At 54.2% G+C, this 14,140-nt stretch overlaps 1 long non-coding RNA gene across 1 annotated transcript in view; it reads left to right on the top strand.

Annotated features, from left to right (window-relative positions):
- LOC144220953 (uncharacterized) overlaps positions 1-5,736 on the top strand; it is a 13,030-nt gene extending 7,294 nt beyond the window's left edge. The window contains exons 2-3 of the long non-coding RNA XR_013331903.1: positions 5,481-5,607; positions 5,689-5,736. This is a non-coding gene — a long non-coding RNA (uncharacterized LOC144220953). The remainder of the gene's footprint in view (positions 1-5,480; positions 5,608-5,688) is intronic.
- Positions 5,737-14,140: the final 8,404 nt, after the last annotated feature.

Raw genomic sequence — 14,140 nt, 5'->3', positions numbered from 1 at the left:
CCCGTCTCCCTTCCCACCCTCCCCCCCCCCGCCCCCCTCTGCACCTGTTCCCTACTTCCAAATCTCCCTACTCTGTACCATCTGTGGCTCTTTCTGGCTGCTTCCTCTGGCTGCTGGGACTTACGCAGTGGAAGTGCAGGGGAGTCACTGTCCCTGGGATCACACTACAACCAAAAACAGACAGCTCTCTCACCCCACGGGTGGGATACCGGAGGTGGGGTCTACGCAGTCCCCAGTAGGAGTGAGCCTGGGCTGCCCACAGGTGGCCTGCTCATTATCGTGCCCCCAACCAGCTTCCGGGGCCTCCACCCCTCTCCCTTGCAGGTGCTTCCTAGGATCACCCCCTAAATGAACCCCCTATTTTAAATCCTGGTTTCAGAGCCTGCTTCTGAGAAACCCTGCTTAAGACAATAGTTGTAGCAGAACTAAAACTTACGGGCTTGGGGGTGTCATCTGCAGAAGCGATTCACAGGTGACCCAGGGAGCCTCACTGAATCGCCCAGCCTTGGACGCTAGCGAATCCAACCTTCCTCTCCTGGGCACATAACTTTTTTTTAATTAAAAAAAAATGCGTGATTTCCCCTGTTGATAACCACTTGTGATGTTCACACCATAAAACATAGAATCGTGGCTTGGGCTCCACAGTTTTACTAGCCACTTCTGCACGCCTTTGACAGTTCTGGTGTGTTTTCAACTGTCTGCCGTATCCACTGTCAGGCAGGGGACACGTTCCCCTGAAGCTCTGCTTGCTCATCCTCTTCCCCCAGTCCATATCAAGTCGTCCCAAGAGGGGGGCCCTGTCACCTCTCCCCATCCCAAGCCCAAAGGAAGGCTGGCCTCATCTGCGGAGAGCATCTGTCTCAAGTGGGGTCAGCACAAGGTAACTAGAGTCAGGGGTGATACAGGCCATAAGGGGTCAGTCCGGAGATCTTTCCCAGGTGGACCGTTGGCAAGTTTAGGACTTTGCACACGAATCGTAGGCTGGCACACAACTGAGTGGAGAATCTCATGGGAGGGAGTTGGAACAAACCTTGAGTTGCTCCATGGAGATCCAGAGTGGGAGGGGACCGTGGCCATATTTGACCCCTGGGTCTTGAGAAGTTACGGGATAGACGTGCAGGTGCCAGGCTGGAGAGGCCGAGGGGTCACCGCCCAGAGGGCTAAGTCATGGTGACTTTCTCTAGGAGAGCTGGTGGGAGCTCTGAGGAGATGGGCAGGCACAGGGGCGGGGAAGGTCCCCGGGTCCCCTCAGTTGGGGACTGAGCTCACCTCCCCCAACCATGCATCTGTGGCCTCATTGGTCTCCTGTGATGAGGAGTTAGTTTAGTGGGTTGTCACCTGCTGGATACCTGTTGACAATCTTTCACGATCATGACAGAATCATTGATACTGTGTAAGTTGGTTGCCAGAAGCTTATCTGGAAGATGGTCCCAGGAAACACCAGCAAAAGAGCAGGATAGTGAGGTGGGGAGGGGAAAGTGACAATGTGGTGAAGGCAAGGACAGGCCCTCAAGTGAGGAAGGGGAGCCCCTGAAGCAGGCATAGAGCACGCACCCTAGGCTCTCCCGCCTCCGGAGTGTTTACACACCGACCCCCCTCTGACGTGGGTGGACAGCTGCCCTGGGGTGCTGCCGATCTTCCGGCCATGCTGTCCTGTGGCTGGAACGGACGTGGGGGACATGGGGGACTCTGGCCATCAGAGAAAACCTTTTGGCAAAGTAGTAGGAAAGACCCAGAGGCTATGGGCTGGGCAGCAACAGCCTCTGCTACACTCCGGTCTCCAGACACAACTCGGCCCTGGCCGCCTTGCCTGGCTCGCTCTCACCTCACAGCCCTGTTCAGAGCAAGTCCCTCCTTCATCCAGAACCTCAGCACTAGCACCCCAGAGGCTTCTGGGAGCCCTGACCATCTGTAGTGCTCATTTTGTGCTAACCCAGGTTGGGTCAGGGCGGTGTTCTCTTTCCTGGGTTAGGTTGGCTGGTGTGTGGCTTGTGTCCTCAAAGAGATAGCACCCTTGTTGGGGCGCCTGGGTGGCTCAGTCATTTAAGTGTCTGACCGGCTCAGGTCATGATCTCGAGNACCGTTGGCAAGTTTAGGACTTTGCACACGAATCGTAGGCTGGCACACAACTGAGTGGAGAATCTCACGGGAGGGAGTTGGAACAAACCTTGAGTTGCTCCATGGAGATCCAGTGTGGGAGGGGACCATGGCCATATTTGACCCCTGGGTCTCNTCAAGCCCTGCATTGGGCTCTGTGCTGATGGCTCAGAGCCTGGAGCCTGCTTTAGATTCTGTTTCCCCCTCTCTCTCTCTTTGTCCCTCCCCTGCTCACACTCTGTCTCTCTCTCTCAAAAAATAAAATAAAACATTTAAAAAATTATAAAAAAAAAAAAAGAGAGACAGAGAGAGACAGCACCCTTGTGTCTTAAGCAGCTCTGAGTTGCAAGCCCAGAACAACATTGGACACATAGTAGGTGCTCAGTAAGTGCTTATTGTTTTCACTGTCGACATGGTGATGGTGGTCGTGAAGGTGACAAGTCAGGCCGCCAACGAGCAGGTCACGGGTCTCACTCTGTAGCTACTTGCTCTGTTTCTTCCTCTTCTCTTTCTCCTTCCTCTTCTCCTACTACTTCTCTTCCTCCTCCTCCTCCTCCTCCTCCTCATCCTTCTCCTCCTTCGTCTTCTAATTTATTTATTTTGAGAGAGAGAGAGGGAGAGGGAGAGAACACACATGTGTGGGAGAAGGAGAGGGGCAGAGATGCAGAATCCCCAGCAGACCCTGCACTGTCAGCGCAGAGCCCGATGTAGGGCTCAAACTCACAAACTGCGAGATCATGACCTGAGCCAAAGTGAGGAGCCCACAAACCTGACGCTTCACTGACTGAGCCTCCCAGGCGCCCCTTGCTCTGTTTTTTTTCCGACAGCTCACATCATCTCTCTGAATCTCTTGTCTCGTAACAGACCCTTTAGCCGGTTGTTTTAAATGGTTCCCTTTCCCTCCTTGGCACACGGGGAACCCACACTCTCTCGCATCCCTGGTGGCTGGGATCAGCTGTGTGACCTAGCGATGGAACGTGGCAGAACTGATGCCTTCACCTCAGGGGTTTGTCTTGTAAACCCTCCCAGGCACATCCTTCACTGCCTTTCTCCATCTTCCACTAAAGATGGAAGGAGCCTGGCTGCTGGCACCCCTGAAGGGGTGCTGTTCAGGAGTGCCCCGCTCTCGGACACTCCCACGGGGCTGCCGTGCGGGTGGGAGATGGAGTGTTACTGTGGGAAGTCCCTCCAGTTTACGGTTAATTGTAGCAGTCCATTTAACTCCGACTAACGTGAAAATATTTGTTTGTTTGTTTAATGTTTGTTTATTTATTTTGAGAGAGAGAGTGAGTGTGAGCTGGGGAGGAGCAGAGAGAGAGGGAGGGAGAGAGAGAATCCCAAGCAGGCTCCACACTCAGCACGGAGCCCAAAGTGGCTGGGACCCTGGGATGACGACCTGAGCTGAAATCAAGAGTCGGATGTTTGACGGACTGAGTCACCAAGATGCCCCTTATGTGGAAATATTTAATAGGGTTTTTTTTTTTTTTTTTAATTTCTGAGAGAGAGAGACAGTGTGAACAGGGGAGGGTCAGAGAGAGAGGGAGACACAGAATCTGAAACAGGCTCCAGGCTCCAAGCTAGCTGTCAGCACAGAGCCCGATGCGGGGTTTGAACCCACGAACTGTGAGATCATGACCTGAGCCAAAGCCGGACATTTAACCAACTGAGCCACCCAGGCGCCTCTATATGGAAATATTTAAAGATGAGAATAATGTCAACATTGAATGGGCTGCCACCAACATTAATGCTATAACCTGTTTAGAAGATGCTACATTAGTTTCCTAGGGCGACCATAACAAAGGACCGCAGGCTGCATGGCTTTAGCCCCAGAAATTCATCTTCTTTTAGTTTTTTCTAGAGGCCAGAAGTTCTGGGTCAAGGTGCTGGCTGGTTCGGTTTCTTCTGAGGACTTTCTCCTTGGCTTGTGGATGTCTGTCTTCTCCCTGAGTCTTCACCTCATCTTCCAACCGCCCCCCCTCGACCATGTCTGCATTCAAATTCCCTCCTCTTATAAGGACACTGTCCTCTGGATATGGGCTCACCTCAATGACCTCGTTTTAGCTTCGTCACCTCTTTAAAGAAACTGTCTCCAAATACAGACACCTTCTGAGGTCCTGGGGGCTAAGATTTCAAACTATGGATTTGGGGGACACAATCTGGCCCATAGCAGAACCTCAGGAAACATTCCTTCCTTTCTTCTCCAGGAAATTCTAAGACACTCCAGTAATTAAGAGTGATGTCCACAGCACATCCAACTTGTTCTGAACTGTGGTGTTCAGAAATATCACACTGGCCCTTTGTTCAAAGTCTAATCCTTTGATGGAACAACATCGAAGATGCTATGACTCTATGATGTACAATGTGACACGTGTGAGGCCACTGCAGAAGTGGGTGCCCAAGCTGGGCTCGGTGGGGAGCCAGGCAGCAAGATGGACCACGCGGCACCCTTGGCCTTGACCTTCTGTAATTGACTTCATCTGTACTTCAGTGGGGCTTGAAGAGACCAAGTCATAATAATGACATCAACCACAATTTCTTGAGCGCTTACGAAGAGTCCGACACTTGGCTAAGCACTCCCTGCGCGTTATGTCATTGAGTTCTCTCTACGTGGGTTCTCTGGTTATCTCCCTTTGAAGAGAGGCTCGGAGCTTAGACAGCTTGCTCAAGTTCACACGGCAAGGGAGAGGCAAGGCTGGGTGGGTTGGGCCCGCTGTTGTGGGTTGGCCGGATAACTTGTTGGATGAAAGGGGCAGATGTGGCTTCTTCGACGTGACAATCAGGTGCTGGCCACACCAACCGTGCTGGCCCCTGACACCTGACATTCCCATCGTTGGCTTGGGCTGGAGCCTGCCCTCTTCTGCCTTCAGGGTGAGAAAGCTCCCTCCCGCCTTCTTCAGTGTTCATCCTGAAGTCTGGCCGCCGTCCCTGTCACGGTGCCAGGGGCTGTGAGCTTTCATTCAAGTGGAATTGAGCCGAGGACTTTTGTAGCACTTCATTTACATGTATGCCAACAAGCTGAAATGTGCAGCAACCTTGGAACCCTTTCAAAGGCGGGAATAATTCCTCTGAAATAGGTCTTCCTAAAGCTTTATCTTGTCCTTTCTTTTTTTGTTAATCTTGGAGCCCCTTAGCATGTCAAAGCAATTTTCCTAATGTCACATCTCTTAGACATTAGCATGAAAGGGCTTTAAGAGATGATTTGAAAAAGAATAAATGTTGAATGAGCATTTATTATAGAGTCGCTTATGCTACATTTGCATTTTGACTCTATTTCTGCCGTGTGGGCTGGAGAGGCAGGCTGATTTGAAAGTCAATGGTGTCTAAACAGGCGACGCTACAACTCTGTTTACACTCAGCTGTTTCCTCTACGCATTAATTTACAGAAAGAGGAGATTTCATTAGGCTGATTTGTCTTGGGGAATGAGATTAAGCAGAGCCGGTGCGCGCCTCACACGGAGGTGGGATTCCCAGCGGGAGCCGAACCTGTTGTCAAGAGTCCGTGAGGCAAAGGTAAGGGGAGCCCATTCTAAGTGCTGACTGCTTTCTGCACGTGTCTTAGTAAATTAATTAGCGGTGTCCCGTCTCCTTCAGGAAGCCGGCCTGGCCCAAATGGCATAGTGCAGTGGTCAGAGCCCAGCCTGGGAACAAGGCACCACGGACGTGACTCCCTGAGGTCCAGGGTGACTGCTTTCATCGGTTTCCTCCTCGGAGCCACGGCAGTCACATCTCTCCTTGTCTCACAGGGTTGATACGAGAATGACATGCTGAACGGAAGCTGGCTAGTGCGGCGCTGGGCACCCAGGAGGTGCTCCATCAGTATGAGCCGGTTTTAACATTTAACGCTGTTATTGGCTTATGGGTAGAGTTTGGTCAGCGTTCCAGACAAACGACCCTGGTTTGTGCCAAGTATGGATTTTTCCACCTTTGCTCTGGAAGAGCCTCATGTAGGTTCTGACCACAGGCGGGCAGGTGGGTGTGAGTGGGTCCTGGGGCCTGTGTGTGTGTGTGAGTGTGTGTGTGCCTGTGCATGTGACTGAGGGAGAGAGAGAGAAAATGAGAGAGGGAGACAGGTCAGCTCAACACACCCCGAGGCCCCCCCATGCATGAGCTCCCTGTCCCCTGCTCTTCCCAGCCTCCAGCCAGCCTCTGCCACTCCATTTTCCTGCAGGTTTCTCTCTGTATTTGTCCCCTCACCAGACTGTAAGCTCCTTGAGGGCAGGAAATTATGAAATTTATTAATTATGAAACTATGAAATTTATTAATTAGGAACATTATTAATTTTCATCGAAATCTGGCCCCCACTGAAGGCACAATGAATTCGCGCTCAATCAAGTCCATTGTTCAGGCTTGGTTTTCAAAGCCGCCTCATCCGGGTCCTAAGCCAACCTTAAGTGGAGGTCCAGTCCCAGCAGTGCAGAGGGCAGTGTGGTCGCAGCTGGGAGTTGGGGGAGGGGACTGGAGCCCCGTCCCCTGGGCAGGCCTTCCCTGGGCCCTAGTCCCTTCAGGGCACAGGGCCAAGCCCCTCACTGGGATCTGCCCAGAACTAGATCATTCCCTTCGTGTCACAGGTGGGGGAAGCCCAGCTTCTGAGAGGGGACTTCACGTGTCCCNCCAAATGGCATAGTGCAGTGGTCAGAGCCCAGCCTGGGAACAAGGCACCACGGACGTGACTCCCTGAGGTCCAGGGTGACTGCTTTCATCGGTTTCCTCCTCGGAGCCACGGCAGTCACATCTCTCCTTGTCTCACAGGGTTGATACGAGAATGACATGCTGAACGGAAGCTGGCTAGTGCGGCGCTGGGCACCCAGGAGGTGCTCCATCAGTATGAGCCGGTTTTAACATTTAACGCTGTTATTGGCTTATGGGTAGAGTTTGGTCAGCGTTCCAGACAAACGACCCTGGTTTGTGCCAAGTATGGATTTTTCCACCTTTGCTCTGGAAGAGCCTCATGTAGGTTCTGACCACAGGCGGGCAGGTGGGTGTGAGTGGGTCCTGGGGCCTGTCTGTGTGTGTGAGTGTGTGTGTGCCTGTGCATGTCACTGAGGGAGAGAGAGAGAAAATGAGAGAGGGAGACAGGTCAGCTCAACACACCCCGAGGCCCCCCCATGCATGAGCTCCCTGTCCCCTGCTCTTCCCAGCCTCCAGCCAGCCTCTGCCACTCCATTTTCCTGCAGGTTTCTCTCTGTATTTGTCCCCTCACCAGACTGTAAGCTCCTTGAGGGCAGGAAATTATGAAATTTATTAATTATGAAACTATGAAATTTATTAATTAGGAACATTATTAATTTTCATCGAAATCTGGCCCCCACTGAAGGCACAATGAATTCGCGCTCAATCAAGTCCATTGTTCAGGCTTGGTTTTCAAAGCCGCCTCATCCGGGTCCTAAGCCAACCTTAAGTGGAGGTCCAGTCCCAGCAGTGCAGAGGGCAGTGTGGTCGCAGCTGGGAGTTGGGGGAGGGGACTGGAGCCCCGTCCCCTGGGCAGGCCTTCCCTGGGCCCTAGTCCCTTCAGGGCACAGGGCCAAGCCCCTCACTGGGATCTGCCCAGAACTAGATCATTCCCTTCGTGTCACAGGTGGGGGAAGCCCAGCTTCTGAGAGGGGACTTCACGTGTCTCCCGGTCACGCAGGCCTGCTGGCTGAGCTAGGTCCAGCCTCCAGGTCCGGTGCGGCTGGCCCAGCACCCCTGGCAGACTGCCAGGCCTCCTCTCCACCCTGTCCCATTTCTCCAGTGGGGCTGGATTCTTTCTGGAATGCTCCCTAAAGCCGGCTCGGGGCCGGGCTGCTCTCATCCTACACTCCTTCCCTCCGTGCCTCTGCTACCAGTGCTCCATCTCCAGGGGTCCATCCTCCATCCAGCAGCCCCACGACCACTCTCCTGCCCCCCCGGGGGGCTGATACTCCACCTTCAGTAGACCTCTCACTTTCTTGTCCCTGTTTTCTTGACATTTACACAACAGCGACAGTGACATTGCTTCCTGAGCAGCTACTATGTGCTGGGTGCTGCCCGTGGCCCCATGAGGCAGCCACTACTGCCCCTCCTCTCCTCATCTTGCTGAGGAATGCGTGAGGTCACAGCTCAGCAACAGAGGCAGAGGCGGGCTTTGAACCCAGGTTGTGGGGTCTGGCCGACGCTAGGGACTCCATGATTGTCAGGTGGTCAGGCGGCGTCCACACAGGGGTCTCCTACATTTCCCCTCGTCCTGGAGCCTTCTGACGGGGGGGCTTTGCCCTGCTTGCTCTCTTCCTTCCCCACAGCCTTCCGAGCTCAGTGTTCAGGATGTCACGGATCTCAGCCGGGAGTCAGAGATGATTATCTCCCCCTGCCGCTCATCTCCCGAAGGACCTGATCCCAGCCACTGCCCTGAGACACTACACACAGTGTGCCTATGAGGGGAACCCAGGACCGTAGGACAAATGCCACCCAAAGTCCCACTGAGCCTGGCAGAGCAGGGACAACCAGCTGTGTGACTCCAGCCAAGTGACTTAACCTCTCTGAGCTTTAGCTGCCTTCAAATGGGGATAATCCTAAACCAGTTGCTTCTCCTTCCTGGGCCTCAGTTTCCTCGTCCGTAAAAGTGAGGTTGGATGGTCTATTTCCAAATTCCCATTTAGCTTAGCAGGTCTCAGACCCCCTGGTGCCAGGAGTGGGACTTGCCCCTCTCTTCGTCCCCCCATCAGAAGGCAACACAGTCCCACCTGGAGCCCTCAAGAAAGGCCCCCGCAGCCCTCCAGCAGCCCTGCGGCCTGGGGCGCACCCTCCCTGCTCTGTAGGAAAAGACGGAAAGGTTGCCAATCAGAGGCTACTTGAAAATGTAATCATAAGTTTTGGCTTAGGAGGAGAGATTGAGGTGGGGGCGTGTGTGGAGAGGAAGAGAGAGAGAGGTTAGAGAGAGAGAGACTTGAGAGAGAGAGTGACGGGGGAGAAGAAAGCCCACTTCAAGGCCGGCCCCCCTCCCCTGGCTGGAAACCTGTGTGTGTGCGGATGAAGGGAACGGAGCAGAGGCAAAGGAGCACGCGGTGCCCACTTTGAACGGTGGCCTTTGTGCCTGCCTATTCAGGGCGGCCTCAGGACAATGGGGGGCAGACACACAGGGGAAGACAATGACAGGGACAGCGCTGCCTGCCGCTTTGCATTCCCTTTGAAGTGGCTCTGCCCTGGGCCCCTGCAGGCTCCAAAAAGAATGCTTTTGTTGCCCGCTCCAAAGATGCTGTAAGATGCTGAGCAAAAGTAACCGGAGGGGATCTGCTCGATTAAAAAAAAAAAATTAAAGATAAGAAACAAATCAAGCTGGCCACGTGGGGGCTGGCGGCAGCTTTGAACCCTGAGAAGAGAAGGGACATCGTGATCCAGCCCTGTCTCCCCTCCGGGGAAGTGGCTGACTTCTGGGGGTCACTCTCTATAGGAGCTGGGGCCCGGGTGGGGAGTCCTAGCTTGCTGGGGTCTCCTGCAAGTTCCCCAAGCTGGAGCTGGGACCCGGAAAGCCCACTCCAGTGCTGACGTTTGGGCAGAAACGTGCTGGAGGCAAAACCATAAGAACTGTGCTGTTTACTGACTTTGGCCTGTGCCAGGCATGGGGTTAAGTACTTGCTTTACGGACTGCGTGATTACCTTAAAAATGCTTTGCTCTTCTTCATGTGATGAATGCGCAAACACAAGATATCTCCACATCCTAGGGGTGGAGGTCAGCATCAGAATGACCTAAATCAGGGGGCGCCTGGATGGCTCAGTCGGTTGAGCGTCTGACTCTTGATTTCAGCTCAGATCATGATCTCACAGTTCCTGGGATTAAGTCCTGCATCAAGCCCAGAGCATGCTTGGGGTCCTCTCCTTCTCTCTCTGTCCCTCCCTCCACTCTCAAAAATACATAAACATTAAAAAAAAGAGTTACCTAAATCAGGAGTCTAACTTGTTGGGTTCCGGGCCGTGGGGAGTAGGTGGAGCAGGCAGAGCACTGCAAAGTTCCAGGGGGTGCCTTCCCCTGTGCTGCTTCCCTGATTCGTACCATGGTTTTGTCATGGTACCTGCTGGAGTTGTGCAGTGTACAACTTGTACATCGGCACATGGTGCCCCTGCCAGGGATAGTTTAGTGATATATGGAGGGTCCTCATCAGGAATCCACACCTTCAAATATTGTCAAAATCAACATCAAGAATTTGTATATTAGTGTGAGGATTGTCAGAAGCAGTTTTTTCACTGGTGACAAGAATGGAGTTCAAAGTAGCTGCTTGGTTGGTAAGGTTGGATGGGCCCCACTCCCTGTGCAAAACGAGATGTAAGCCCTGGGAAGCCCAGGAGTCTAAGGCTAGGACACTAGGCTCGGCACAGCGTCTAGCTCATCGTAAGTGCTCAGTAGTTGTTATAATTATCCCCATTCCACTGCTGAGGAAGCTGAGGCTCTGAGAGGTAAATTAACTTGCCCAAGCACACACAGCTGGCAAATGGCGGTGCCAGCTGGGCACTCCTGGGCCCTCCAGCGCTGGCCTCTCCTGACTGAGAGGATGCCTCTTCCACTTGGGCAGTAGTGGGGTCAGATGGTGAGTTTGTGAACCATCACCTCAGGCCACGTGTGCCAAGGCTGCCTGCTCAACAGTATCGGGTACCTAGACCTTGAGCCCCAGGTCCATCAGACCTTTTAGACCTGCCCTGAGCATCCGGGGAACTCTTCATGCTTGCCATGCCCTGGGGCTGCCCCCAGAGGCTTTTTGTTCCCCAGAAAGTATTCAAAGGGGCAGAATTGAAGATCTCGGACTGATGGACAATCATCTGGGTCCCTTTTATCAGTTTTGGGCACCGAGCCCCATTTCTGTGCTGGCTCTTCTTTGGAGGACTCCCAGGGGCGGCAGCTCTCTGTCCACACCGTGGAGAGTCTGAAGTGCCTGGGAGCTTGTCCTCCAGCAGAGCAGGTGCGGGAAAGCTCCCTTGCCCAGGGCCCTTCAGAGTTCCCCAGGCGATCAGGTTGAAGCTGCCCTCTGTGGGGCTGACCGGAAATCATACCTTGCTTGGTCCTGCGCTCCCCCGTGCTGCTTCTCTGATTCGCGTCCTGATCGCACTGCACGGGCTGGAATCTCACCCGGGATCTGGTCCCTGGGGTGCTGGCCCTTTAAGAAGCCCGCACGCACAGAAAGTCCAGCCATCTCCTGTGGGAACCAAAAGTGAGGTGTTCGGCTGAGCGAACTGGACAGAACAGTCCGGGGCGTCTGGGGCAAGTGGCCCAAGGCCACTGCTTCTGGGGCCTCTGGAGGGAGGACTCGCTGCCCTGATGGGCTTCTCTGATGCGCTCAGGGAAGTCCTGCTTCTCCACTAGTGGGTGGCTGAGTCAGGACTTGAACCCAGGTGTTTCATCATAAGCGTCTGACTTCAACACAAACCTGACCCCTTTCCCCGCAAACACCCACAGCACATTTCTTGTCTGCAGGCCCAGCGTGGGGACTTTTCTGAGCTCCCCGTCTACCGACCTCCTTCCCACTGCCCTGCAGGTGAACAAGAGAGAGAGAGAGACACAGAGGCCCCATCAGGGACAGAGACTGTGAGCTGGCAGGAAGCAGAGGGCCTGAGAGCCCAGGAAGGGTCGTGAGCCCAGGCCGGCAGTGCTTTTCCTGTCTGTCTGTCTGCCTGCCAGTGTCTCTGGGTAACCAGTGCCTTTCACTGAGACTCCTTGGAAACTCTGGTGGCCCTGGCTTGCTGGCCAAGGCCCTCCATGTCTGAGGCTGCCTCTTTAGAATTCCCCAGGGCATTCCAAGAAGTCCTCAGTGGCTCTCACAGCCAAAAGTCTGCTTATTCTCGGCTCCTGGGCACTTAGCAGCCCGCAGATTGGCACGGGGAGGCAGCCAGTGACTCCTCACCCCTCTTGTGGCCGGGAAGCCCCTAATTCAGGCACCTCCTTGTGCTCCTAGGGGTGAGAGCCTAGCACCTGAACAGCCTATTTATCAGCCTGAGCTCCCTACCGGGCAGAGCAAGGCCCGAGAGGGATGTTCATTTACCGGATCCAGTGTGTGCTACGTAATGTGCTGAAGGGGGAGAAAATATGCACAGTGCCAGCTCCCTGCTATCTGGAGCATGGAGCTCAGCGTAGTGGCCTGGCAGGTCCCGAGCGGTCAGAAGCAACTGGATACCAGGCCAATCGGCTGAGTCAGACTGGCAGGATCTCAGCAGAAGGAGATCTGTTCTCAGGAGATCAGGAGGGCTTCCTGGAGGAGGGAGCATGCACTGAGCTTTGATTCCTGGAGTCACAGGGCTGAAGAGAGAATCAGACCACCACTCCTGCCTTTATCCAGGCTGTTGTCCAGGCCCAGCCTTGCGTCAGACCTGTCATCTATGCCACAAGCCTGCCAAGTGGTTCTTGTCCCTTCTTGATTCTAGATGAGAGAACTGAGGCACAGAGAGGTTGCAGAGCCACACAGTTGCTGACTGGCAGGGCCCAGGTTGGAGCTGTCAGTCTGGGAGGCACACAGATCCTGCAAAGGAATAAATCACTGTCATTCAAGGCCACGTGTTCTTCAGTAGGAAGGAGACCCTCTGTAGGTGTAGAATGGAGACTGGGAGAGACAGCGAGGAAACGTAAAGATTGGGCTCTTGCAGGATGAGTAGGAGTCTGTTCGGGGCAGAGGAGGGCATTCTACGCAGAGACAACAAGTGCTAAAACATGAAGGTGAGAGAGAGCCATTAAGGAGGAGCTTGTGGGTGGCCTGGGTGTGGCCGGTGTGTGGGGCTGGGGGCAGACGAACCCGGGGCCAGCATTCAGCACCTAGTAGACACTCAAACATTGCTTACCGGAAGAATGCATGCATGCAGGAATGAATTGTATCCCTGGTCTGTTAGTATATAAGTAGGAGTTCAGTAAATGAATGAAAGAACGAACGAACTGTATTTCCTTTGCCCCTGCACGCACCAGGCACGCAGGGAGCGCTTGCTGAATTCACGACGGAATGAACGAAGGGGTGATGCCCGGAGCTCGCTGGGGGCGCTGACGCAGCCTCGCGCGACCGCGCCGCGCGTCCCCGCCCCCCACCGGTGNAGCAAGACTGCCCATTCCTGCGTTGTCAAAGGAGGCACCCTGCCAGCCTTGACCCCATTCTTTGCCCTGAAGGCCCAGGCGAAGGGTATAGGCTGAAGAGGAGAAACAGGAAGGGAGAATCGACAGCTCTGGAGCACTGTGTCCCCCACCCCCACCCCCACCCCGGAGAGCGCTTCCTGGAGCGCCTACCGTGTGCCCGGCTGTGCTATCAGTGTGTGATTTCCTGACCTCTCATTGCCATCTAGAGACAGGCGATGCTGGGATTCCCCACTTTACAGGTGAGGAAACTGAGTCTCAGAAAGGTCGAGGACTGGCCCGGTACCTCTATGGCCATCTGACTCCCGGGGCCTCTCTGCGTCCCTGACTTTAGGAGCAGCCTTCTTCCAACTCTCTCTGAAGCTCTGCCCTCCCAGTGGTGGGCACAGTGGTTACAGTTTATTATAAAAGCAGTGGCTGGCATGTCTTGAGCCCCTCCCATGTGCCAGGCGTGTGCCAGGGGTGTGCTAGTGCTTCGTCGGCCCACACCACTCTGTGAGGTGGGCGTGGTTGTCTCCCTCACTTCAGAGAGGTCAAGAAACTTTCCCAGAGCCACACAGCTATTAAATGCCAGAAGCAAGATTTGAGCCTAAGGCCAGTTGGCTCCAGACTTCTCCCTCTGCCGATCAGATTCTCCCCTACTTCTTCCAAGGAGCCCGCCCGGGTAGCCCCAGGTCAGGGCTCTTTCTGTCAGCAGAGCAGCCAGTGGAAGTTAGCTGTCTACACCCTGGATACATCTCTCTTCTCTCGTTCCTCACGTACCACCAGCAGCACTCGCATCATCAGAGCCTTGTTAGACATGGAGAATCTCAGGCCCCTCCCCAGGCCTGCAGAATGAAATCTGTATTTTAAAAGATCCCCGGTGAACTGGACATGCATTAAAGTTTGAGGACACTAACGTGCTGGTTAAAAGTCTGCTATTGCCACTGCTGTGGGAACCTGTTTTTGGGAGGCTGCACCCCCCTCATTGGATTGGGAGCAAGTCAAGG

The sequence above is a fragment of the Crocuta crocuta genome, unplaced genomic scaffold, assembly GCF_008692635.1.
Source record: "Crocuta crocuta isolate KB4526 unplaced genomic scaffold, BGI_CrCroc_1.0 scaffold124, whole genome shotgun sequence".
NCBI classification, from domain to species: Eukaryota; Metazoa; Chordata; class Mammalia; order Carnivora; family Hyaenidae; genus Crocuta; species Crocuta crocuta.
The sequence above is the reverse complement of the archived record's forward strand: the minus strand, read 5'-3'. Positions and strand labels throughout refer to the sequence as shown.